This window comes from Stenella coeruleoalba (assembly GCF_951394435.1).
Source record: "Stenella coeruleoalba genome assembly, contig: scaffold_271, whole genome shotgun sequence".
In the NCBI taxonomy this organism is placed as follows: Eukaryota; Metazoa; Chordata; class Mammalia; order Artiodactyla; family Delphinidae; genus Stenella; species Stenella coeruleoalba.
The window spans coordinates 311,822-337,175 of NW_027645905.1; the positions used below are offsets into that span (position 1 = coordinate 311,822).

The following is a 25,354-nucleotide window of genomic DNA, read 5'->3' on the forward strand; positions in this document are numbered from 1 at the left end:
CTTATATTGTTTCTTTTTCTGTGTGACTTATTTCAGTTAGAATCATCGTACCTGAATCCACTCATTATGCTGCTACAGGCCTGATGACATAGATTTCATTGCTGAGTGATACTGCATTGTACGTAAGTACCACAAGTTCTTTATCCATTTTTCACTTTCTGTGATATTGAACTTGTACAGTAAACGAGGTTCTTGTAAACAGAGGCGTCCCAAATTTTGGGGTGGCTGTGTCTTTTTGATTTTAATTTTCCTAAGCTATAGGACCATAAGTGGAAGTGCCCTAGGCTCTGTTGCTTTGTTTTTTAGATGTTTCAGGAAACACCATACACTTCTCCTGAGTGGTTGTTGGCAATTTACATCCCGCCCATCAGCATAACAAGGCTCCCAGTTCTCCATGGCCTGTCCTGCCTTTCTGGATTTTACACTTTTTTCAGATGGCCCTTTTGACCGGGAGGAAGTGAGACTTCATTGTAGTGCAGATTTCCTTTGCAAGCTTGCTTGGTTGGCCAAAAAGGGCGTATGCGTTTTTTCCTGAATATATTCAGGAAAAAACGCATACGCCCTTTTTGGCCAAGTGCATCATTGTGGACGTTCTGCCTCTTTTCCTATGCTTTCAATGCAATTCCAGTCTACCTCCTGAAATCGGTTTCCTGCAATTCTGCCCCGCTTTCAAGTCCTCTTGGCAGCCTTACTTCAGTCTATTTTTGGACGATAGCTGTCATTTATAACTCTGCAGGTTTGTGAATTACAGTGCCCCTGAGCTCCTTTCTTCAACTTGCTTTCTTGTGACCTGGCTGCAACACCGCATGATGGCTTCAGGCCCTAATCTGGTTCCGGCACGGCACGCTGAGCCTCTGGTTATTTCCTCTTCCTGGTGGGAAATGAGAGTTAAATTTGCCCATCCAGACACCTCCAGCTAGTCTCTCATTGGTTCTCGCTATTCCTGTTCATCTTCCGCAGAAATTGCAAACTGGGCCAAACAGGAGGTTAAAGGCGCTGACTCTCCAAGTGGGGAGAGTGTTAGTAAAGCGTCTGGAATGTTGCACCCGAGTACCAGGGGAGGAAAACTGAGACATATTTGAACACGTCTCCCGATCACATGGTTGATCATACTCTAGGTTCCACATGCATGTTTTAGCTGAAGGAAGAATACCTAAAACCTGGGTAGTTGAAACCCGTGGAATGGGTACCATGCAATATGACTTCAAAGGGTCTTCATTTGCTCACCGAACCTCTCCAATCCTATCACTGCTGCGTTTATGCCCCTGTACACATGCTTGATTCTCTTTCGGAGACATAGCAATCCCTAGATTTTAAGATACTTACTAGTCAGGTACATTCTTTGGCGTTTAATATGCGGTGTTGAGTCCATTTCTTTGAGCAAGGAGTAGCTCTTGTCTATTCCATATTTGGCTTAAGGAACTTTATCTGTGCTCATTTCAATCTCTGGTTTTATGCAGCACCCCAACTCACCTTTCCCCTTAAGCAAGCATAAGTTGGTTTTCTAAATTTGAGACCCTGTTCTGTTCTGTAATTCAGTTCCTGTGTAGCCAAGTTTACATTCCGTGTATTACTCATATCTTATAATGTTTCTTTTTCTGTATCACTTATTCCAGTTAGAATCATCATACCTGAATCCACTCATTGTGCTGCTAAGGGCCTGATGACACAGATTTCATTGCTGAGTGATATTGCTTTGTAAGTAAATACCACAACTTTTTTATCCATTTTTCACTTTCTGCGATGTTGAACTTGTACTGTAAACGAGGTTCTTGTAAACAGAGCCAATCCAAACTTTGGGGTGGCTGTGTCTTTTTGATTTTAATTTCCCTAAGCTATAGGACCATAAGTGGAAGTGCCCTAGGTTCTGTTGCTTTGTTTTTTAGATGTTTCAGGAAACACCATACACTTCTCCCGAGTGGTTGTTGGCAATTTACATCCCGCCCATCAGCATAACAAGGCTCCCAGTTCTCCATGACCTGTCCTGCCTTTCTGGATTTTACACTTTTTTCAGATGGCCCTTTTGACCGGGGGGAAGTGAGACTTCATTGTAGTGCAGATTTCCTTTGCAAGCTTGCTTGGTTGGCCAAAAAGGGCGTATGCGTTTTTTCCTGAATATATTCAGGAAAAAACGCATACGCCCTTTTTGGCCAAGTGCATCATTGTGGACGTTCTGCCTCTTTTCCTATGCTTTCAATGCAATTCCAGTCTACCTCCTGAAATCGGTTTCCTGCAATTCTGCCCCGCTTTCAAGTCCTCTTGGCAGCCTTACTTCAGTCTATTTTTGGACGATAGCTGTCATTTATAACTCTGCAGGTTTGTGAATTACAGTGCCCCTGAGCTCCTTTCTTCAACTCGCTTTCTTTTGAGCTGGCCGCAACACCGCAGGATGGCTTCAGGCCCTAATCTGGTTCCGGTACGGCACGCTCAGCCTTTGGTTATTTCCTCTTCCTGGTGGGAAATGAGAGTTAAATTTGCCCGTCCAGACACCTCCAGCTAGCCTCTCACTGGTTCTCGCTATTCCTGTTCATCTTCCGCAGAAATTGCAAACTGGGCCAAACAGGAGGTTAAAGGCGCTGACTCTCCAAGTGGGGAGAGTGTTAGTAAAGCGTCTGGAATGTTGCACCCGAGTACCAGGGGAGGAAAACTGAGACATATTTGAACACGTCTCCCGATCACATGGTTGATCATACTCTGGGTTCCACATGCATGTTTTAGCTGAAGGAAGAATACCTAAAACCTGGGTAGTTGAAACCCGTGGAATGGGTACCATGCAATATGACTTCAAAGGGTCTTCATTTGCTCACCGAACCTCTCCAATCCTATCACTGCTGCGTTTATGCCCCTGTACACATGCTTCATTCTCTTTCGGAGACATAGCAATCTATAGGTTTTAAGATACTTACTAGTCAGGTACATATTTAGGCGTTTAATATGCGGTGTTGAGTCCATTTCTTTGAGCAAGGAGTAGCTCTTGTCTATTCCATATTTGGCTTAAGGAACTTTATCTGTGCTCATTTCAATCTCTGGTTTTATGCAGCACCCCAACTCACCTTTACCCTTAAGCAAGCATAAGTTGGTTTGCTAAATTTGAGACCCTGTTCTGTTCTGTAATTCAGTTCCTGTGTAGCCAAGTTTACATTCCATGTATTACTGATATCTTATGATGTTTCTTTTTCTGTGTGACTTATTTCAGTTAGAATAATCATACCTGAATCCACTCATTGTGCTGCTAAGGGCCTGATGACACAGATTTCATTGATTGGTGATATTGCTTTGTAAGTAAATACCACAACTTCTTTATCCATTTTTCACTTTCTGCGATGTTGAACTTGTACTGTAAACGAGGTTCTTGTAAACAGAGCCGTTCCAAACATTGGGGTGGCTGTGTCTTTTTGATTTTAATTTCCCTAAGCTATAGGACCATAAGTGGAAGTGCCCTAGGTTCTGTTGCTTTGTTTTTTAGATGTTTCAGGAAACACCATACACTTCTCCTGAGTGGTTGTTGACAATTTACATCCCGCCCATCAGCATAACAAGGCTCCCAGTTCTCCATGGCCTGTCCTGCCTTTCTGGATTTTACCCTTTTTTCAGATGGCCCTTTTGACCGGGGGGAAGTGAGACTTCATTGTAGTGCAGATTTCCTTTGCAAGCTTGCTTGGTTGGCCAAAAAGGGCGTATGCGTTTTTTCCTGAATATATTCAGGAAAAAACGCATACACACTTTTTGGCCAAGTGCATCATTGTGGACGTTCTGCCTCTTTTCCTATGCTTTCAATGCAATTCCAGTCTACCTCCTGAAATCGGTTTCCTGCAATTCTGCCCCGCTTTCAAGTCCTCTTGGCAGCCTTACTTCAGTCTATTTTTGGACGATAGCTGTCATTTGTAACTCTGCAGGTTTGTGAATTACAGTGCCCCTGAGCTCCTTTCTTCAACTCGCTTTCTTGTGACCTGGCCGCAACACCACAGGATGGCTTCAGGCCCTAATCTGGTTCCGGCACGGCACGCTGAGCCTTTGGTTATTTCCTCTTCCTGGTGGGAAATGAGAGTTAAATTTGCCCGTCCAGACACCTCCAGCTAGTCTCTCATTGGTTCTCGCTATTCCTGTTCATCTTCCGCAGAAATTGCAAACTGGGCCAAACAGGAGGTTAAAGGCGCTGACTCTCCAAGTGGGGAGAGTGTTAGTAAAGCGTCTGGAATGTTGCACGCGAGTACCAGTGGAGGAAAACTGAGACATATTTGAACACGTCTCCCGTTCACATGGTTGATCATACTTGGGTTCCACATGCATGTTTTAGCTGAAGGAAGAATACCTTAAACCTGGAGAGTTAAGACCCGTGGAATGGGTTCCATGCAATATGACTTCAAAGGGTCTTCATTTGCTCACCGAACCTCTCCAATCCTATCACTGCTGCGTTTATGCCCCTGTACACATGCTTGATTCTCTTTCGGAGACATAGCAATCCATAGGTTTTAAGATACTTACTAGTCAGGTACATTCTTAGGCGTTTAATATGCGGTGTTGAGTCCATTTCGTTGAGCAAGGAGTAGCTCTTGTCTATTCCATATTTGACTTAAGGAACTTTATCTGTGCTCATTTCAATCTCTGGTTTTATGCAGCACCCCAACTCACCTTTACCCTTAAGCAAGCATAAGTTGGTTTTCTAAATTTGAGACCCTGTTCTGTTCTGTAATTCAGTTCCTGTGTAGCCAAGTTTACATTCCATGTATTACTGATATCTTATGATGTTTCTTTTTCTGTGTGACTTATTTCAGTTAGAATCATCATACCTGAATCCACTCATTGTGCTGCTAAGGGCCTGATGACACAGATTTCATTGCTGAGTGATATTGCTTTGTAAGTAAATACCACAACTTCTTTATCCATTTTTCACTTTCTGCGATGTTGAACTTGTACTGTAAACGAGGTTCTTGTAAACAGAGCCGTTCCAAACTTTGGGGTGGCTGTGTCTTTTTGATTTTAAATTCCCTAAGCTATAGGACCATAAGTGGAAGTGCCCTAGGTTCTGTTGCTTTGTTTTTTAGATGTTTCAGGAAACACCATACACTTCTCCCGAGTGGTTGTTGGCAATTTACATCCCGCCCATCAGCATAACAAGGCTCCAAGTTCTCCATGGCCTGTCCTGGCTTTCTGGATTTTACACTTTTTTCAGATGGCCCTTTTGACCGGGGGGAAGTGAGACTTCATTGTAGTGCAGATTTCCTTTGCAAGCTTGCTTGGTTGGCCAAAAAGGGCGTATGCGTTTTTTCCTGAATATATTCTGGAAAAAACGCATACGCCCTTTTTGGCCAAGTGCATCATTGTGGACGTTCTGCCTCTTTTCCTATGCTTTCAATGCAATTCCAGTCTACCTCCTGAAATCGGTTTCCTGCAATTCTGCCCCGCTTTCAAGTCCTCTTGGCAGCCTTACTTCAGTCTATTTTTGGACGATAGCTGTCATTTATAACTCTGCAGGTTTGTGAATTACAGTGCCCCTGAGCTCCTTTCTTCAACTCGCTTTCTTGTGACCTGGCCGCAACACCGCAGGATGGCTTCAGGCCCTAATCTGGTTCTGGCCCGGCATGCTGAGCCTTTGGTTAATTCCTCTTCCTGGTGGGAAATGAGAGTTAAATTTGCCCGTCCAGACACCTGCAGCTAGCCTCTCATTGGTTCTCACTATTCCTGTTCATCTTCCGCAGAAATTGCAAACTGGGCCAAACAGGAGGTTAAAGGGACTGACTCTCCAAGTGGGGAGAGTGTTAGTAAAGCGTCTGGAATGTTGCACCCGAGTACCAGGGGAGGAAAACTGAGACATATTTGAACACGTCGCCCGATCACTTGGTTGATCATACTCTAGGTTCCACATGCATGTTTTAGCTGAAGGAAGAATACCTTAAACCTGGGTAGTTGAAACCCGTGGATTGGGTACCATGCAATATGACTTCAAAGGGTCTTCATTTGCTCACTGAACCTCTCCAATCCTATCACTGCTGCGTTTATGCCCCTGTACACATGCTTGATTCTCTTTCGGAGACATAGCAATCCATAGGTTTTAAGATACTTACTAGTCAGGTACATTCTTAGGCGTTTAATATGCGGTGTTGAGTCCATTTCGTTGAGCAAGGAGTAGCTCTTGTCTATTCCATATTTGGCTTAAGGAACTTTATCTGTGCTCATATCAATCTCTTGTTTTATGTAGCACCCCAACTCACCTTTCCCCTTAAGCAAGCATAAGTTGGTTTTCTAAATTTGAGACCCTGTTCTGTTCTGTAATTCATTTACTGTGTAGCCAAGTTTACATTCCGTGTATTACTGATATCTTATGATATTTCTTTTTCTGTGTGACTTATTTCAGTTAGAATCATCATACCTGAATCCACTCATTGTGCTGCTAAGGGCCTGATGACACAGAGATCATTGCTTGGTGATATTGCTTTGTAAGTAAATACCACAACTTCTTTATCCATTTTTCACTTTCTGCGATGTTGAACTTGTACTGTAAACGAGGTTCTTGTAAACAGAGCCGTTCCAAACTTTGGGGTGGCTGTGTCTTTTTGATTTTAATTTCCCTAAGCTATAGGACCATAAGTGGAAGTGCCCTAGGTTCTGTTGCTTTGTTTTTTAGATGTTTCAGGAAACACCATACACTTCTCCCGAGTGGTTGTTGGCAATTTACATCCCGCCCATCAGCATAACAAGGCTCCCAGTTCTCCATGGCCTGTCCTGCCTTTCTGGATTTTACACTTTTTTCAGATGGCCCTTTTGACCGGGGGGAAGTGAGACTTCATTGTAGTGCAGATTTCCTTTGCAAGCTTGCTTGGTTGGCCAAAAAGGGCGTATGCGTTTTTTCCTGAATATATTCAGGAAAAAACGCATACGCCCTTTTTGGCCAAGTGCATCATTGTGGACGTTCTGCCTCTTTTCCTATGCTTTCAATGCAATTCCAGTCTACCTCCTGAAATCGGTTTCCTGCAATTCTGCCCCGCTTTCAAGTCCTCTTGGAAGCCTTACTTCAGTCTATTTTTGGACGATAGCTGTCATTTATAACTCTGCAGGTTTGTGAATTACAGTGCCCCTGAGCGCCTTTCTTCAACTTGCTTTCTTGTGACCTGGCCGCAACACCGCAGGATGGCTTCAGGCCCTAATCTGGTTCCGGCACGGCACGCTGAGCCTCTGGTTATTTCCTCTTCCTGGTGGGAAATGAGAGTTAAATTTGCCCGTCCAGACACCTCCAGCTAGTCTCTCATTGGTTCTCGCTATTCTTGTTCATCTTCCGCAGAAATTGCAAACTGGGCCAAACAGGAGGTTAAAGGCGCTGATTCTCCAAGTCGGGAGAGTGTTAGTAAAGCGTCTGGAATGTTGCACCCGAGTACCAGGGGAGGAAAACTGAGACATATTTGAACACGTCTCCCGATCACATGGTTGATCATACTTTAGGTTCCACATGCATGTTTTAGCTGAAGGAAGAATACATAAAACCTGGGTAGTTGAAACCTGTGGAATGGGTACCATGCAATATGACTTCAAAGGGTCTTCATTTGCTCACCGAACCTCTCCAATCCTATCACTGCTGCGTTTATGCCCCTGTACACACGCTTGATTCTCTTTCGGAGACATAGCAATCCATAGGTTTTAAGATACTTACTAGTCAGGTACATTCTTAGGCGTTTAATATGCGGTGTTGAGTCCATTTCGTTGAGCAAGGAGTAGCTCTTGTCTATTCCATATTTGGCTTAAGGAACTTTATCTGTGCTCATTTCAATCTCTGGTTTTATGCAGCACCCCAACTCACCTTTCCCCTTAAGCAAGCATAAGTTGGTTTTCTAAATTTGAGACCCTGTTCTGTTCTGTAATTCAGTTCCTGTGTAGCCAAGTTTACATTCCGTGTATTAGTGATATCTTATGATGTTTCTTTTTCTGTGTGACTTATTTCAGTTAGAATCATCATACCTGAATCCACTCATTGTGCTGCTAAGGGCCTGATGACATAGATTTCATTGCTGAGTGATATTGCTTTGTAAGTAAATACCACAACTTCTTTATCCATTTTTCACTTTCTGCGATGTTGAACTTGTACTGTAAACGAGGTTCTTGTAAACAGAGGCGTCCCAAACTTTGGGGTGGCTGTGTCTTTTTGATTTTAATTTCCCTAAGCTATAGGACCATAAGTGGCAGTGCCCTAGGCTCTGTTGCTTTGTTTTTTAGATGTTTCAGGAAACACCATACACTTCTCCCGAGTGTCTGTTGCCAATTTACATCCCGCCCATCAGCATAACAAGGCTCCCAGTTCTCCATGGCCTGTCCTGCCTTTCTGGATTTTACACTTTTTTCAGATGGCCCTTTTGACCGGGGGGAAGTGAGACTTCATTGTAGTGCAGATTTTCTTTGCAAGCTTGCTTGGTTGGCCAAAAAGCGCGTATGCGTTTTTTCCTGAATATATTCAGGAAAAAACGCATACGCGCTTTTTGGCCAAGTGCATCATTGTGGACGTTCTGCCTCTTTTCCTATGCTTTCAATGCAATTCCAGTCTACCTCCTGAAATCGGTTTCCTGCAATTCTGCCCCGCTTTCAAGTCCTCTTGGCAGCCTTACTTCAGTCTATTTTTGGACGATAGCTGTCATTTATAACTCTGCAGGTTTGTGAATTACAGTGCCCCTGAGCTCCTTTCTTCAACTTGCTTTCTTGTGACCTGGCCGCAACACCGCAGGATGGCTTCAGGCCCTAATCTGGTTCCGGCACGGCACGCTGAGCCTCTGGTTATTTCCTCTTCCTGGTGGGAAATGAGAGTTAAATTTGCCCGTCAAGACACCTCCAGCTAGTCTCTCATTGGTTCTCGCTATTCCTGTTCATCTTCCGCAGAAATTGCAAACTGGGCCAAACAGGAGGTTAAAGGCGCTGACTCTCCAAGTGGGGAGAGTGTTAGTAAAGCGTCTGGAATGTTGCACCCGAGTACCAGGGGAGGAAAACTGAGACATATTTGAACACGTCTCCCGATCACATGGTTGATCATACTCTGGGTTCCACATGCATGTTTTAGCTGAAGGAAGAATACCAAAACCTGGGTAGTTGAAACCTGTGGAATGGGTACCATGCAATATGACTTCAAAGGGTCTTCATTTGCTCACCGAACCTCTCCAATCCTATCACTGCTGCGTTTATGCCCCTGTACACACGCTTGATTCTCTTTCGGAGACATAGCAATCCATAGGTTTTAAGATACTTACTAGTCAGGTACATTCTTAGGCGTTTAATATGCGGTGTTGAGTCCATTTCGTTGAGCAAGGAGTAGCTCTTGTCTATTCCATATTTGGCTTAAGGAACTTTATCTGTGCTCATTTCAATCTCTGGATTTATGCAGCACCCCAACTCACCTTTCCCCTTAAGCAAGCATAAGTTGGTTTTCTAAATTTGAGACCCTGTTCTGTTCTGTAATTCAGTTCCTGTGTAGCCAAGTTTACATTCCATGTATTACTGATATCTTATGATGTTTCTTTTTCTGTGTGACTTATTTCAGTTAGAATCATCATACCTGAATCCACTCATTGTGCTGCTAAGGGCCTGATGACATAGATTTCATTGCTGAGTGATATTGCTTTGTAAGTAAATACCACAACTTCTTTATCCATTTTTCACTTTCTGCGATGTTGAACTTGTACTGTAAACGAGGTTCTTTTAAACAGAGGCGTCCCAAACTTTGGGGTGGCTGTGTCTTTTTGATTTTAATTTCCCTAAGCTATAGGACCATAAGTGGCAGTGCCCTAGGCTCTGTTGCTTTGTTTTTTAGATGTTTCAGGAAACACCATACACTTCTCCCGAGTGTCTGTTGCCAATTTACATCCCGCCCATCAGCATAACAAGGCTCCCAGTTCTCCATGGCCTGTCCTGCCTTTCTGGATTTTACACTTTTTTCAGATGGCCCTTTTGACCGGGGGGAAGTGAGACTTCATTGTAGTGCAGATTTCCTTTGCAAGCTTGCTTGGTTGGCCAAAAAGGGCGTATGCGTTTTTTCCTGAATATATTCAGGAAAAAACGCATACGCGCTTTTTGGCCAAGTGCATCATTGTGGACGTTCTGCCTCTTTTCCTATGCTTTCAATGCAATTCCAGTCTACCTCCTGAAATCGGTTTCCTGCAATTCTGCCCCGCTTTCAAGTCCTCTTGGCAGCCTTACTTCAGTCTATTTTTGGACGATAGCTGTCATTTATAACTCTGCAGGTTTGTGAATTACAGTGCCCCTGAGCTCTTTTCTTCAACTCGCTTTCTTGTGACCTGGCCGCAACACCGCAGGATGGCTTCAGGCCCTAATCTGGTTCCGGCCCGGCATGCTGAGCCTTTGGTTAATTCCTCTTCCTGGTGGGAAATGAGAGTTAAATTTGCCCGTCCAGACACCTGCAGCTAGCCTCTCATTGGTTCTCGCTATTCCTGTTCATCTTCCGCAGAAATTGCAAACTGGGCCAAACAGGAGGTTAAAGGGACTGACTCTCCAAGTCGGGAGAGTGTTAGTAAAGCGTCTGGAGTGTTGCACCCGAGTACCAGGGGAGGAAAACTGAGACATATTTGAACACGTCTCCCGTTCACATGGTTGATCATACTCTGGGTTCCACATGCATGTTTTAGCTGAAGGAAGAATACCTTAAAACTGGAGAGTTGAGACCCGTTGAATGGGTACCGTGCAATATGACATCAAAGGGTCTTCATTTGCTCACTGAACCTCTCCAATCCTATCACTGCTGCGTTTTTGCCCCTGTACACACGCTTGATTCTCTTTTGGAGACATAGCAATCCATAGGTTTTAAGATACTTACTAGTCAGGTACATTCTTAGGCGTTTAATATGGGGTGTTGAGTCCATTTCGTTGAGCAAGGAGTAGCTCTTGTCTATTCCATATTTGGCTTAAGGAACTTTATCTGTGCTCATTTCAATCTCTGGTTTTATGCAGCACCCCAACTCACCTTTCCCCTTAAGCAAGCATAATAAGTTGGTTTTCTAAATTTGAGACCCTGTTCTGTTTTGGAATGCAGTTCCTGTGTAGCCAAGTTTACATTCCGTGTATTAGTGGTATCTTATGATGTTTCTTTTTCTGTGTGACTTATTTCAGTTAGAATCATCGTACCTGAATCCACTCATTATGCTGCTACGGGCCTGATGACATAGATTTCATTGCTGAGTGATACTGCATTGTACGTAAGTACCACAAGTTCTTTATCCATTTTTCACTTTCTGTGATATTGAACTTGTACGGTAAACGAGGTTCTTTTAAACGGAGGCGTCCCAAACTTTGGGGTGGCTGTGTCTTTTTGATTTTAATTTCCCTAAGCTATAGGACCATAAGTGGAAGTGCCCTAGGCTCTGTTGCTTTGTTTTTTAGATGTTTCAGGAAACACCATACACTTCTCCTGAGTGTCTGTTGGCAATTTACATCCCGCCCATCAGCATAACAAGGCTCCCAGTTCTCCATGGCCTGTCCTGCCTTTCTGGATTTTACACTTTTTTCAGATGGCCCTTTTGCCCGGGGGGAAGTGAGACTTCATTGTAGTGCAGATTTCCTTTGCAAGTTTGCTTGGTTGGCCAAAAAGGGCGTATGCGTTTTTTCCTGAATATATTCAGGAAAAAACGCATACGCCCTTTTTGGCCAAGTGCATCATTGTGGACGTTCTGCCTCTTTTCCTATGCTTTCAATGCAATTCCAGTCTACCTCCTGAAATCGGTTTCCTGCAATTCTGCCCTGCTTTCAAGTCCTCTTGGCAGCCTTACTTCAGTCTATTTTTGGACGATAGCTGTCATTTATAACTCTGCAGGTTTGTGAATTACAGTGCCCCTGAGCTCCTTTCTTCAACTTGCTTTCTTGTGACCTGGCCGCAACACCGCAGGATGGCTTCAGGCCCTAATCTGGTTCCGGCACGGCACGCTGAGCCTCTGGTTATTTCCTCTTCCTGGTGGGAAATGAGAGTTAAATTTGCCCGTCCAGACACCTCCAGCTAGTCTCTCATTGGTTCTCGCTATTCCTGTTCATCTTCCGCAGAAATTGCAAACTGGGCCAAACAGGAGGTTAAAGGCGCTGACTCTCCAAGTGGGGAGAGTGTTAGTAAAGCGTCTGGAATGTTGCACCCGAGTACCAGGGGAGGAAAACTGAGACATATTTGAACACGTCTCCCGATCACATGGTTGATCATACTCTGGGTTCCACATGCATGTTTTAGCTGAAGGAAGAATACCTAAAACCTGGGTAGTTGAAACACGTGGAATGGGTACCATGCAATATGACTTCAAAGGGTCTTCATTTGCTCACCGAACCTCTCCAATCCTATCACTGCTGCGTTTATGCCCCTGTACACATGCTTGATTCTCTTTCGGAGACATAGCAATCCCTAGATTTTAAGATACTTACTAGTCAGGTACATTCTTAGGCGTTTAATATGCGGTGTTGAGTCCATTTCTTTGAGCAAGGAGTAGCTCTTGTCTATTCCATATTTGGCTTAAGGAACTTTATCTGTGCTCATTTCAATCTCTGGTTTTATGCAGCACCCCAACTCACCTTTCCCCTTAAGCAAGCATAAGTTGGTTTTCTAAATTTGAGACCCTTTTCTGTTCTGTAATTCAGTTCCTGTGTAGCCAAGTTTACATTCCGTGTATTACTGATATCTTATGATGTTTCTTTTTCTGTGTGACTTATTTCAGTTAGAATCATCATACCTGAATCCACTCATTGTGCTACTAAGGGCCTGATGACACAGATTTCATTGTTGAGTGATATTGCTTTGTAAGTAAATACCACAACTTCTTTATCCATTTTTCACTTTCTGCGATGTTGAACTTGTACTGTAAACGAGGTTCTTGTAAACAGAGCCGTTCCAAACTTTGGGGTGGCTGTGTCTTTTTGATTTTAAATTCCCTAAGCTATAGGACCATAAGTGGAAGTGCCCTAGGCTCTGTTGCTTTGTTTTTTAGATGTTTCAGGAAACACCATACACTTCTCCTGAGTGGTTGTTGGCAATTTACATCCCGCCCTTCAGCATAACAAGGCTCCCAGTTCTCCATGGCCTGTCCTGCCTTTCTGGATTTTACACTTTTTTCAGATGGCCCTTTTGACCGGGGGGAAGTGAGACTTCATTGTAGTGCAGATTTCCTTTGCAAGCTTGCTTGGTTGGCCAAAAAGGGCGTATGCGTTTTTTCCTGAATATATTCAGGAAAAAACGCATACGCCCTTTCTGGCCAAGTGCATCATTGTGGACGTTCTGCCTCTTTTCCTATGCTTTCAATGCAATTCCAGTCTACCTCCTGAAATCGGTTTCCTGCAATTCTGCCCCGCTTTCAAGTCCTCTTGGCAGCCTTACTTCAGTCTATTTTTGGACGATAGCTGTCATTTATAACTCTGCAGGTTTGTGAATTACAGTGCCCCTGAGCTCCTTTCTTCAACTCGCTTTCTTTTGAGCTGGCCGCAACACCGCAGGATGGCTTCAGGCCCTAATCTGGTTCCGGCACGGCACGCTGAGGCTTTGGTTATTTCCTCTTCCTGGTGGGAAATGAGAGTTAAATTTGCCTGTCCAGACACCTCCAGCTAGCCTCTCATTGGTTCTCGCTATTCCTGTTCATCTTCCGCAGAAATTGCAAACTGGGCCATACAGGAGGTTAAAGGCGCTGACGCTCCAAGTGGGGAGAGTGTTAGTAAAGCAACTGAAATGTTGCACCCGAGTACCAGGGGAGGAAAACTGAGACATATTTGAACACGTCTCTCGTTCACATGGTTGATCGTACTCTGGGTTCCACATGCATGTTTTAGCTGAAGGAAGAATACCTTAAACCTGGAGAGTTGAGACCCGTGGAATGGGTACCGTGCAATATGACTTCAAAGGGTCTTCATTTGCTCACCGAACCTCTCCAATCTTATCACTGCTGCGTTTATGCCCCTGTACACACGCTTGATTCTCTTTCGGAGACATAGCAATCCATAGGTTTTAAGATACTTACTAGTCAGGTACATTCTTAGGCGTTTAATATGCGGTGTTGAGTCCATTTCGTTGAGCAAGGAGTAGCTCTTGTCTATTCCATATTTGGCTTAAGGAACTTTATCTGTGCTCATTTCAATCTCTGGTTTTATGCAGCAACCCAACTCACCTTTCCCCTTAAGCAAGCATAAGTTGGTTTTCTAAATTTGAGACCCTGTTCTGTTCTGTAATTCAGTTCCTGTGTAGCCAAGTTTACATTCCGTGTATTACTGATATCTTATGATGTTTCTTTTTCTGTGTGACTTATTTCAGTTAGAATCATCATACCTGAATCCACTCACTGTGCTGCTAAGGGCCTGATGACATAGATTTCATTGCTGAGTGATATTGCTTTGTAAGTAAATACCACAACTTCTTTATCCATTTTTCATTTTCTGCGATGTTGAACTTGTACTGTAAACGAGTTTCTTGTAAACAGAGGCGTCCCAAACTTTGGGGTGGCTGTGTCTTTTTGATTTTAATTTCCCTAAGCTATAGGACCATAAGTGGCAGTGCCCTAGGCTCTGTTGCTTTGTTTTTTAGATGTTTCAGGAAACACCATACTCTTCTCCCGAGTGGCTGTTGCCAATTTACATCCCGCCCATCAGCATAACAAGGCTCCCAGTTCTCCATGGCCTGTCCTGCCTTTCTGGATTTTACACTTTTTTCAGATGGCCCTTTTGACCGGGGGGAAGTGAGACTTCATTGTAGTGCAGATTTCCTTTGCAAGCTTGCTTGGTTGGCCAAAAAGGACATATGCGTTTTTTCCTGAATATATTTAGGAAAAAACGCATACGCCCTTTTTGGCCAAGTGCATCATTGTGGACATTCTGCCTCTTTTCCTATGCTTTCAATGCAATTCCAGTCTACCTCCTGAAATCGGTTTCCTGCAATTCTGCCCCGCTTTCAAGTCCTCTTGGCAGCCTTACTTCAGTCTATTTTTGGACGATAGCTGTCATTTATAACTCTGCAGGTTTGTGAATTACAGTGCCCCTGAGTTCCTTTCTTCATCTCGCTTTCTTGTGACCTGGCCGCAACACCGCAGGATGGCTTCAGGCCCTAATCTGGTTCCGGCCCGGCATGCTGAGCCTTTGGTTAATTCCTCTTCCTGGTGGGAAATGAGAGTTAAATTTGCCCGTCCAGACACCTGCAGCTAGCCTCTCATTGGTTCTCACTATTCCTGTTCATCTTCCGCAGAAATTGCAAACTGGGCCAAACAGGAGGTTAAAGGCGCTGACTCTCCAAGTCGGGAGAGTGTTAGTAAAGCGTCTGGAATGTTGCACCCGAGTACCAGGGGAGGAAAACTGAGACATATTTGAACACGTCTCCCGTTCACATGGTTGATCATACTTGGGTTCCACATGCATGTTTTAGCTGAAGGAAGAATACCTTAAACCTGGAGAGTTAAGACCCGTGTAATGGGTACCATGCAATATGACTTCAAAGGGTCTTCATTTGCTCACCGAACCTCTCCAGTCCTCTCACTGCTGCGTTTATGCCCCTGTACACATGCTTGATTCTCTTTCGGAGACATAGCAATCCATAGGTTTTAAGATACTTACTAGTCAGGTACATTCTTAGGCGTTTAATATGGGGTGTTGAGTCCATTTCGCTGAGCAAGGAGTAGCTCTTGTCTATTCCATATTTGGCTTAAGGAACTTTATCTGTGCTCATTTCAATCTCTGGTTTTATGCAGCACCCCAACTCACCTTTACCCTTAAGCAAGCATAAGTTGGTTTTCTAAATTTGAGACCCTGTTCTGTTCTGTAATTCAGTTCCTGTGTAGCCAAGTTTACATTCCGTGTATTACTGATATCTTATGATGTTTCTTTTTCTGTGTGACTTATTTCAGTTAGAATCATCATACCTGAATCCACTCATTGTGCTGCTAAGGGCCTGATGACATAGATTTCATTGCTGAGTGATATTGCTTTGTAAGTAAATACCACAACTTCTTTATCCATTTTTCACTTTCTGCGATGTTGAACTTGTACTGTAAACGAGGTTCTTGTAAACAGAGCCGTTCCAAACTTTGGGGTGGCTGTGTCTTTTCGATTTTAATTTCCCTAAGCTATAGGACCATAAGTGGAAGTGCCCTAGGTTCTGTTGCTTTGTTTTTTAGATGTTTCAGGAAACACCATACACTTCTCCCGAGTGCTTGTTGGCAATTTACATCCCGCCCATCAGCATAACAAGGCTCCCAGTTCTCCATGGCCTGTCCTGCCTTTCTGGATTTTACACTTTTTTCAGATGGCCCTTTTGACCGGGGGGAAGTGAGACTTCATTGTAGTGCAGATTTCCTTTGCAAGCTTGCTTGGTTGGCCAAAAAGGGCGTATGCGTTTTTTCCTGAATATATTCAGGAAAAAACGCATACGCCCTTTCTGGCCAAGTGCATCATTGTGGACGTTCTGCCTCTTTTCCTATGCTTTCAATGCAATTCCTGTCTACCTCCTGAAATCGGTTTCCTGCAATTCTGCCCCGCTTTCAAGTCCTCTTGGCAGCCTTACTTCAGTCTATTTTTGGACGATAGCTGTCATTTATAACTCTGCAGGTTTGTGAATTACAGTGCCCCTGAGCTCCTTTCTTCAACTCGCTTTCTTTTGAGCTGGCCGCAACACCGCAGGATGGCTTCAGGCCCTAATCTGGTTCCGGTACGGCACACTGAGCCTTTGGTTTTTCCTCTTCCTGGTGGGAAATGAGAGTTAAATTTGCCCGTCCAGACACCTCCAGCTAGCCTCTCATTGGTTCTCGCTATTCCTGTTCATCTTCCGCAGAAATTGCAAACTGGGCCAAACAGGAGGTTAAAGGCGCTGACTCTCCAAGTGGGGAGAGTGTTAGTAAAGCGTCTGGAATGTTGCACCCGAGTACCAGGGGAGGAAAACTGAGACATATTTGAACACGTCTCCCGATCACATGGTTGATCATATTCTGGGTTCCACATGCATGTTTTAGCTGAAGGAAGAATACCTAAAACCTGGGTGGTGGAAACCCGTGGAATGGGTACCATGCAATATGACATCAAAGGGTCTTCATTTGCTCACCGAACCTCTCCAATCCTATCACTGCTGCGTTTATGCCCCTGTACACATGCTTGATTCTCTTTCGGAGACATAGCAATCCCTAGATTTTAAGATACTTACTACTCAGGTACATTCTTAGGCGTTTAATATGCGGTGTTGAGTCCATTTCTTTGAGCAAGGAGTAGCTCTTGTCTATTCCATATTTGGCTTAAGGAACTTTATCTGTGCTCATTTCAATCTCTGGTTTTATGCAGCATCCCAACTCACCTTTACACTTAAGCAAGCATAAGTTGGTTTTCTAAATTTGAGACCCTGTTCTGTTCTGTAATTCAGTTCCTGTGTAGCCAAGTTTACATTCCGTGTATTACTGATATCTTATGATGTTTCTTTTTCTGTGTGACTTATTTCAGTTGGAATCATCATACCTGAATCCACTCATTGTGCTACTAAGGGCCTGATGACACAGATTTCATTGCTGAGTGATATTGCTTTGTAAGTAAATACCACTACTTTTTTATCCATTATTCACTTTCTGCGATGTTGAACTTGTACTGTAAACGAGGTTCTTGTAAACAGAGCCATTCCAAACTTTGGGGTGGCTGTGTCTTTTTGATTTTAAATTCCCTAAGCTATAGGACCATAAGTGGAAGTGCCCTAGGCTCTGTTGCTTTGTTTTTTAGATGTTTCAGGAAACACCATACACTTCTCCCGAGTGGTTGTTGGCAATTTACATCCCGCCCTTCAGCATAACAAGGCTCCCAGTTCTCCATGGCCTGTCCTGCCTTTCTGGATTTTACACTTTTTCAGATGGCCCTTTTGACCGGGGGGAAGTGAGACTTCATTGTAGTGCAGATTTCCTTTGCAAGCTTGCTTGGTTGGCCAAAAAGGGCGTATGCGTTTTTTCCTGAATATATTCAGGAAAAAACGCATACGCCCTTTTTGGCCAAGTGCATCATTGTGGACGTTCTGCCTCTTTTCCTATGCTTTCAATGCAATTCCAGTCTACCTCCTGAAATCGGTTTCCTGCAATTCTGCCCCGCTTTCAAGTCCTCTTGGCAGCCTTACTTCAGTCTATTTTTGGACGATAGCTGTCATTTATAACTCTGCAGGTTTGTGAATTACAGTGCCCCTGAGCTCCTTTCTTCAACTCGCTTTCTTTTGAGCTGGCCGCAACACCGCAGGATGGCTTCAGGCCCTAATCTGGTTCCGGCACGGCACGCTGAGCCTTTGGTTATTTCCTCTTCCTGGTGGGAAATGAGAGTTAAATTTGCCCGTCCAGACACCTCCAGCTAGCCTCTCATTGGTTCTCGCTATTCCTGTTCATCTTCCGCAGAAATTGCAAACTGGGCCAAACAGGAGGTTAAAGGCGCTGACTCTCCAAGTGGGGAGAGTGTTAGTAAAGCATCTGGAATGTTGCACCCGAGTACCAGGGGAGGAAAACTGAGACATATTTGAACACGTCTCTCGTTCACATGGTTGATCATACTTGGGTTCCACATGCATGTTTTAGCTGAAGGAAGAATACCTTAAACCTGGAGAGTTGAGACCCGTGTAATGGGTACCATGCAATATGACTTCAAAGGGTCTTCATTTGCTCACCGAACCTCTCCAATCCTATCACTGCTGCGTTTATGCCCCTGTACACACGCTTGATTCTCTTTCGGAGACATAGCAATCCATAGGTTTTAAGATACTTACTAGTCAGGTACATTCTTAGGCGTTTAATATGCGGTGTTGAGACCATTTCGTTGAGCAAGGAATAGCTCTTGTCTATTCCATATTTGGCTTAAGGAACTTTATCTGTGCTCATTTCAATCTCTGGTTTTATGCAGCACCCCAACTCACCTTTACCCTTAAGCAAGCATAAGTTGGTTTTCTAAATTTGAGAACCTGTTCTGTTCTGTAATTCAGTTCCTGTGTAGCCAAGTTTACATTCCGTGTATTACTGATATCTTATGATGTTTCTTTTTCTGTGTGACTTATTTCAGTTAGAATCATCATACCTGAATCCACTCATTGTGCTGCTAAGGGCCAGATGACACAGATTTAATTGCTGAGTGATATTGCTTTGTAAGTAAGTATTTTCCTGAATATATTCAGGAATATATTCAGGAAAAAACGCATACGCCCTTTTTGGCCAAGTGCATCATTGTGGACGTTCTGCCTCTTTTCCTATGCTTTCAATGCAATTCCAGTCTACCTCCTGAAATCGGTTTCCTGCAATTCTGCCCCGCTTTCAAGTCCTCTTGGCAGCCTTACTTCAGTCTATTTTTGGACGATAGCTGTCATTTATAACTCTGCAGGTTTGTGAATTACAGTGCCCCTGAGCTCCTTTCTTCAACTCGCTTTCTTTTGAGCTGGCCGCAACACCGCAGGATGGCTTCAGGCCCTAATCTGGTTCCAGTATGGCACACTGAGCCTTTGGTTATTTCCTCTTCCTGGTGGGAAATGAGAGTTAAATTTGCCCGTCCAGACACCTCCAGCTAGCCTCTCATTGGTTCTCGCTATTCCTGTTCATCTTCCGCAGAAATTGCAAACTGGGCCAAACAGGAGGTTAAAGGCGCTGACTCTCCAAGTGGGGAGAGTGTTAGTAAAGTGTCTGGAATGTTGCACCCGAGTACCAGGGGAGGAAAACTGAGACATATTTGAACACGTCTCCCGATCACATGGTTGATCATATTCTGGGTTCCATATGCATGTTTTAGCTGAAGGAAGAATACCTAAAACCTGGGTAGTTGAAACCCGTGGAATGGGTACCATGCAATATGACTTCAAAGGGTCTTCATTTGCTCACCGAACCTCTCCAATCCTATCACTGCTGCGTTTATGCCCCTGTACACATGCTTGATTCTCTTTCGGAGACATAGCAATCCCTAGATTTTAAGATACTTACTACTCAGGTACATTCTTAGGCATTTAATATGCGGTGTTGAGTCCATTTCTTTGAGCAAGGAGTAGCTCTTGTCTATTCCATATTTGGCTTAAGGAACTTTATCTGTGCTCATTTCAATCTCTGGTTTTATGCAGCACCCCAACTCACCTTTACCCTTAAGCAAGCATAAGTTGGTTTTCTAAATTTGAGACCCTGTTCTGTTCTGTAATTCAGTTCCTGTGTAGCCAAGTTTACATTCCGTGTATTACTGATATCTTATGATGTTTCTTTTTCTGTGTGACTTATTTCAGTTAGAATCATCATACCTGAATCCACTCATTGTGCTGCTAAGGGCCAGATGACACAGATTTCATTGCTGAGTGATATTGCTTTGTAAGTAAATATTTTCCTGAATATATTCAGGAATATATTCAGGAAAAAACGCATACGCCCTTTTTGGCCAAGTGCATCATTGTGGACGTTCTGCCTCTTTTCCTATGCTTTCAATGCAATTCCAGTCTACCTCCTGAAATCGGTTTCCTGCAATTCTGCCCCGCTTTCAAGTCCTCTTGGCAGCCTTACTTCAGTCTATTTTTGGATGATAGCTGTCATTTATAACTCTGCAGGTTTGTGAATTACAGTGCCCCTGAGCTCCTTTCTTCAACTCGCTTTCTTGTGACCTGGCCGCAACACCGCAGGATGGCTTCAGGCCCTAATCTGGTTCCGGTACGGCACACTGAGCCTTTGGTTATTTCCTCTTCCTGGTGGGAAATGAGAGTTAAATTTGCCCGTCCAGACACCTCCAGCTAGCCTCTCATTGGTTCTCGCTATTCCTGTTCATCTTCCGCAGAAATTGCAAACTGTGCCAAACAGGAGGTTAAAGGCGCTGACTCTCCAAGTGGGGAGAGTGTTAGTAAAGCGTCTGGAATGTTGCACCCGAGTACCAGGGGAGGAAAACTGAGACATATTTGAACACGTCTCCCGATCACATGGTTGGTCATACTCTGGGTTCCACACGCATGTTTTAGCTGAAGGAAGAATACCTAAAACCTGGGTAGTTGAAACCCGTGGAATGGGTACCATGCAATATGACTTCAAAGGGTCTTCATTTGCTCACCGAACCTCTCCAATCCTATCACTGCTGCGTTTATGCCCCTGTACACATGCTTGATTCTCTTTTGGAGACATAGCAATCCATAGGTTTTAATATACTTACTAGTCAGGTACATTCTTAGGCGTTTAATATGCGGTGTTGAGTCCATTTCGTTGAGCAAGGAGTAGCTCTTGTCTATTCCATATTTGGCTTAAGGAACTTTATCTGTGCTAATTTCAATCTCTGGTTTTATGCAGCACCCCAACTCACCTTTCCCCTTAAGCAAGCATAAGTTGGTTTTCTAAATTTGAGAACCTGTTCTGTTTTGGTATTCAGTTCCTGTGTAGCCAAGTTTACATTCCATGTATTAGTGATATCTTATGATGTTTCTTTTTCTGTGTGACTTATTTCAGTTAGAATCATCGTACCTGAATCTACTCATTATGCTGCTACCTGCCTGATGACATAGATTTCATTGCTGAGTGATATTGCATTGTACATAAGTACGACAAGTTCTTTATCCATTTTTCACTTTCTGTGATATTGAACTTGTACGGTAAACGAGGTTCTTGTAAACAGAGGCGTCCCAAACTTTGGGGTGGCTGTGTCTTTTTGATTTTAATTTCCCTAAGCTGTAGGACCATAAGTGGAAGTGCCCTAGGCTCTGTTGCTTTGTTTTTTAGATGTTTCAGGAAACACCATACACTTCTCCCGAGTGGTTGTTGGCAATTTACATCCCGCCCTTCAGCATAACAAGGCTCCCAGTTCTCCATGGCCTGTCCTGCCTTTCTGGATTTTACACTTTTTTCAGATGGCCCTTTTGACCGGGAGGAAGTGAGACTTCATTGTAGTGCAGATTTCCTTTGCAAGCTTGCTTGGTTGGCCAAAAAGGGCGTATGCGTTTTTTCCTGAATATATTCAGGAAAAAACGCATACGCCCTTTTTGGCCAAGTGCATCATTGTGGACTTTCTGCCTCTTTTCCTATGCTTTCAATGCAATTCCAGTCTACCTCCTGAAATCGGTTTCCTGCAATTCTGCCCCGCTTTCAAGTCCTCTTGGCAGCCTTACTTCAGTCTATTTTTGGACGATAGCTGTCATTTATAACTCTGCAGGTTTGTGAATTACAGTGCCCCTGAGCTCCTTTCTTCAACTTGCTTTCTTGTGACCTTGCCGCAACACCGCAGGATGGCTTCAGGCCCTAATCTGGTTCCGGCACGGCACGCTGAGCCTCTGGTTATTTCCTCTTCCTGGTGGGAAATGAGAGTTAAATTTGCCCGTCCAGACACCTCCAGGTAGTCTCTCATTGGTTCTCGCTATTCCTGTTCATCTTCCGCAGAAATTGCAAACTGGGCCAAACAGGAGGTTAAAGGCGCTGACTCTCCAAGTGGGGAGAGTGTTAGTAAAGCGTCTGGAATGTTGCACCCGAGTACCAGGGGAGGAAAACTGAGACATATTTGAACACGTCTCTCGTTCACATGGTTGATCATACTTGGGTTCCACATGCATGTTTTAGCTGAAGGAAGAATACCTTAAACCTGGGTAGTTGAAACCCGTGGAATGGGTACCATGCAATATGACTTCAAAGGGTCTTCATTTGCTCACCGAACCTCTCCAATCCTATCACTGCTGCGTTTATGCCCCTGTACACACGCTTGATTCTCTTTCGGAGACATAGCAATCCATAGGTTTTAAGATACTTACTAGTCAGGTACATTCTTAGGCGTTTAATATGCGGTGTTGAGTCCATTTCGTTGAGCAAGGAGTAGCTCTTGTCTATTCCATATTTGGCTTAAGGAACTTTATCTGTGCTCATTTCAATCTCTGGTTTTATGCAGCACCCCAACTCACCTTTCCCCTTAAGCAAGCATAAGTTGGTTTTCTAAATTTGAGACCCTGTTCTGTTCTGTAATTCAGTTCCTGTGTAGCCAAGTTTACATTCCGTGTATTACTGATATCTTATGATGTTTCTTTTTCTGTGTGACTTATTTCAGTTAGAATCATCATACCTGAATCCACTAATTGTGCTGCTAAGGGCCTGATGACATAGATTTCATTGCTGAGTGATATTGCTTTGTAAGTAAATACCACAACTTCTTTATCCATTTTTCACTTTCTGCGATGTTGAACTTGTACTGTAAACGAGATTCTTGTAAACAGAGGCGTCCCAAACTTTGGGGTGGCTGTGTCTTTTTGATTTTAATTTCCCTAAGCTATAGGACCATAAGTGGAAGTGCCCTAGGCTCTGTTGCTTTGTTTTTTAGATGTTTCAGGAAACACCATACACTTCTCCTGAGTGTCTGTTGGCAATTTACATCCCGCCCATCAGCATAACAAGGCTCCCAGTTCTCCATGGCCTGTCCTGCCTTTCTGGATTTTACACTTTTTTCAGATGGCCCTTTTGACCGGGAGGAAGTGAGACTTCATTGTAGTGCAGATTTCCTTTGCAAGCTTGCTTGGTTGGCCAAAAAGGGCGTATGCGTTTTTTCCTGAATATATTCAGGAAAAAACGCATACACCCTTTTTGGCCAAGTGCATCATTGTGGACGTTCTGCCTCTTTTCCTATGCTTTCAATGCAATTCCAGTCTACCTCCTGAAATCGGTTTCCTGCAATTCTGCCCCGCTTTCAAGTCCTCTTGGCAGCCTTACTTCAGTCTATTTTTGGACGATAGCTGTCATTTATAACTCTGCAGGTTTGTGAATTACAGTGCCCCTGAGCTCCTTTCTTCAACTTGCTTTCTTGTGACCTGGCCGCAACACCGCAGGATGGCTTCAGGCCCTAATCTGGTTCTGGCACGGCACGCTGAGCCTCTGGTTATTTCCTCTTCCTGGTGGGAAATGAGAGTTAAATTTGCCCGTCCAGACACCTCCAGCTAGTCTCTCATTGGTTCTCGCTATTCCTGTTCATCTTCCGCAGAAATTGCAAACTGGGCCAAACAGGAGGTTAAAGGCGCTGACTCTCCAAGTGGGGAGAGTGTTAGTAAAGCGTCTGGAACGTTGCACCCGAGTACCAGGGGAGGAAAACTGAGACATATTTGAACACGTCTCCCGATCACATGGTTGATCATACTCTGGGTTCCACATGCATGTTTTAGCTGAAGGAAGAATACCTAAAACCTGGGTAGTTGAAACCCGTGGAATGGGTACCATGCAATATGACTTCAAAGGGTCTTCATTTGCTCACCGAACCTCTCCAATCCTATCACTGCTGCGTTTATGCCCCTGTACACATGCTTGATTCTCTTTCGGAGACATAGCAATCCATAGGTTTTAAGATACTTACTAGTCAGGTACATTCTTAGGCGTTTAATATGCGGTGTTGAGTCCATTTCTTTGAGCAAGGAGTAGCTCTTGTCTATTCCATATTTGGCTTAAGGAACTTTATCTGTGCTCATTTCAATCTCTGGTTTTATGCAGCACCCCAACTCACCTTTACCCTTAAGCAAGCATAAGTTGGTTTTCTAAATTTGAGACCCTGTTCTGTTCTGTAATTCAGTTCCTGTGTAGCCAAGTTTACATTCCGTGTATTACTGATATCTTATGATGTTTCTTTTTCTGTGTGACTTATTTCAGTTAGAATCATCATACCTGAATCCACTCATTGTGCTACTAAGGGCCTGATGACACAGATTTCATTGCTGAGTGATATTGCTTTGTAAGTAAATACCACAACTTTTTTATCCATTTTTCACTTTCTGCGATGTTGAACTTGTACTGTAAACGAGGTTCTTGTAAACAGAGCCGTTCCAAACTTTGGGGTGGCTGTGTCTTTTTGATTTTAAATTCCCTAAGCTATAGGACCATAAGTGGAAGTGCCCTAGGCTCTGTTGCTTTGTTTTTTAGATGTTTCAGGAAACACCATACACTTCTCCCGAGTGGTTGTTGGCAATTTACATCCCGCCCTTCAGCATAACAAGGCTCCCAGTTCTCCATGGCCTGTCCTGCCTTTCTGGATTTTACACTTTTTTCAGATGGCCCTTTTGACCGGGGGGAAGTGAGACTTCATTTTAGTGCAGATTTCCTTTGCAAGCTTGCTTGGTTGGCCAAAAAGGGCGTATGCGTTTTTTCCTGAATATATTCAGGAAAAAACGCATACGCCCTTTTTGGCCAAGTGCATCATTGTGGACGTTCTGCCTCTTTTCCTATGCTTTCAATGCAATTCCAGTCTACCTCCTGAAATCGGTTTCCTGCAATTCTGCCCCACTTTCAAGTCCTCTTGGCAGCCTTACTTCAGTCTATTTTTGGACGATAGCTGTCATTTATAACTCTGCAGTTTTGTGAATTACAGTGCCCCTGAGCTCCTTTCTTCAACTCGCTTTCTTGTGACCTGGCCGCAACACCGCAGGATGGCTTCAGGCCCTAATCTGGTTCCGGCCCGGCATGCT

At 43.8% G+C, this 25,354-nt stretch overlaps 1 long non-coding RNA gene across 1 annotated transcript in view; it reads left to right on the top strand.

Annotated features, from left to right (window-relative positions):
- LOC307181485 overlaps positions 1–17,482 on the top strand; it is a 309,892-nt gene extending 292,410 nt beyond the window's left edge. The window contains exon 3 of the long non-coding RNA XR_013826877.1: positions 17,416–17,482. This is a non-coding gene — a long non-coding RNA (uncharacterized lncRNA). The remainder of the gene's footprint in view (positions 1–17,415) is intronic.
- The last annotated feature ends 7,872 nt before the right edge of the window (positions 17,483–25,354 follow it).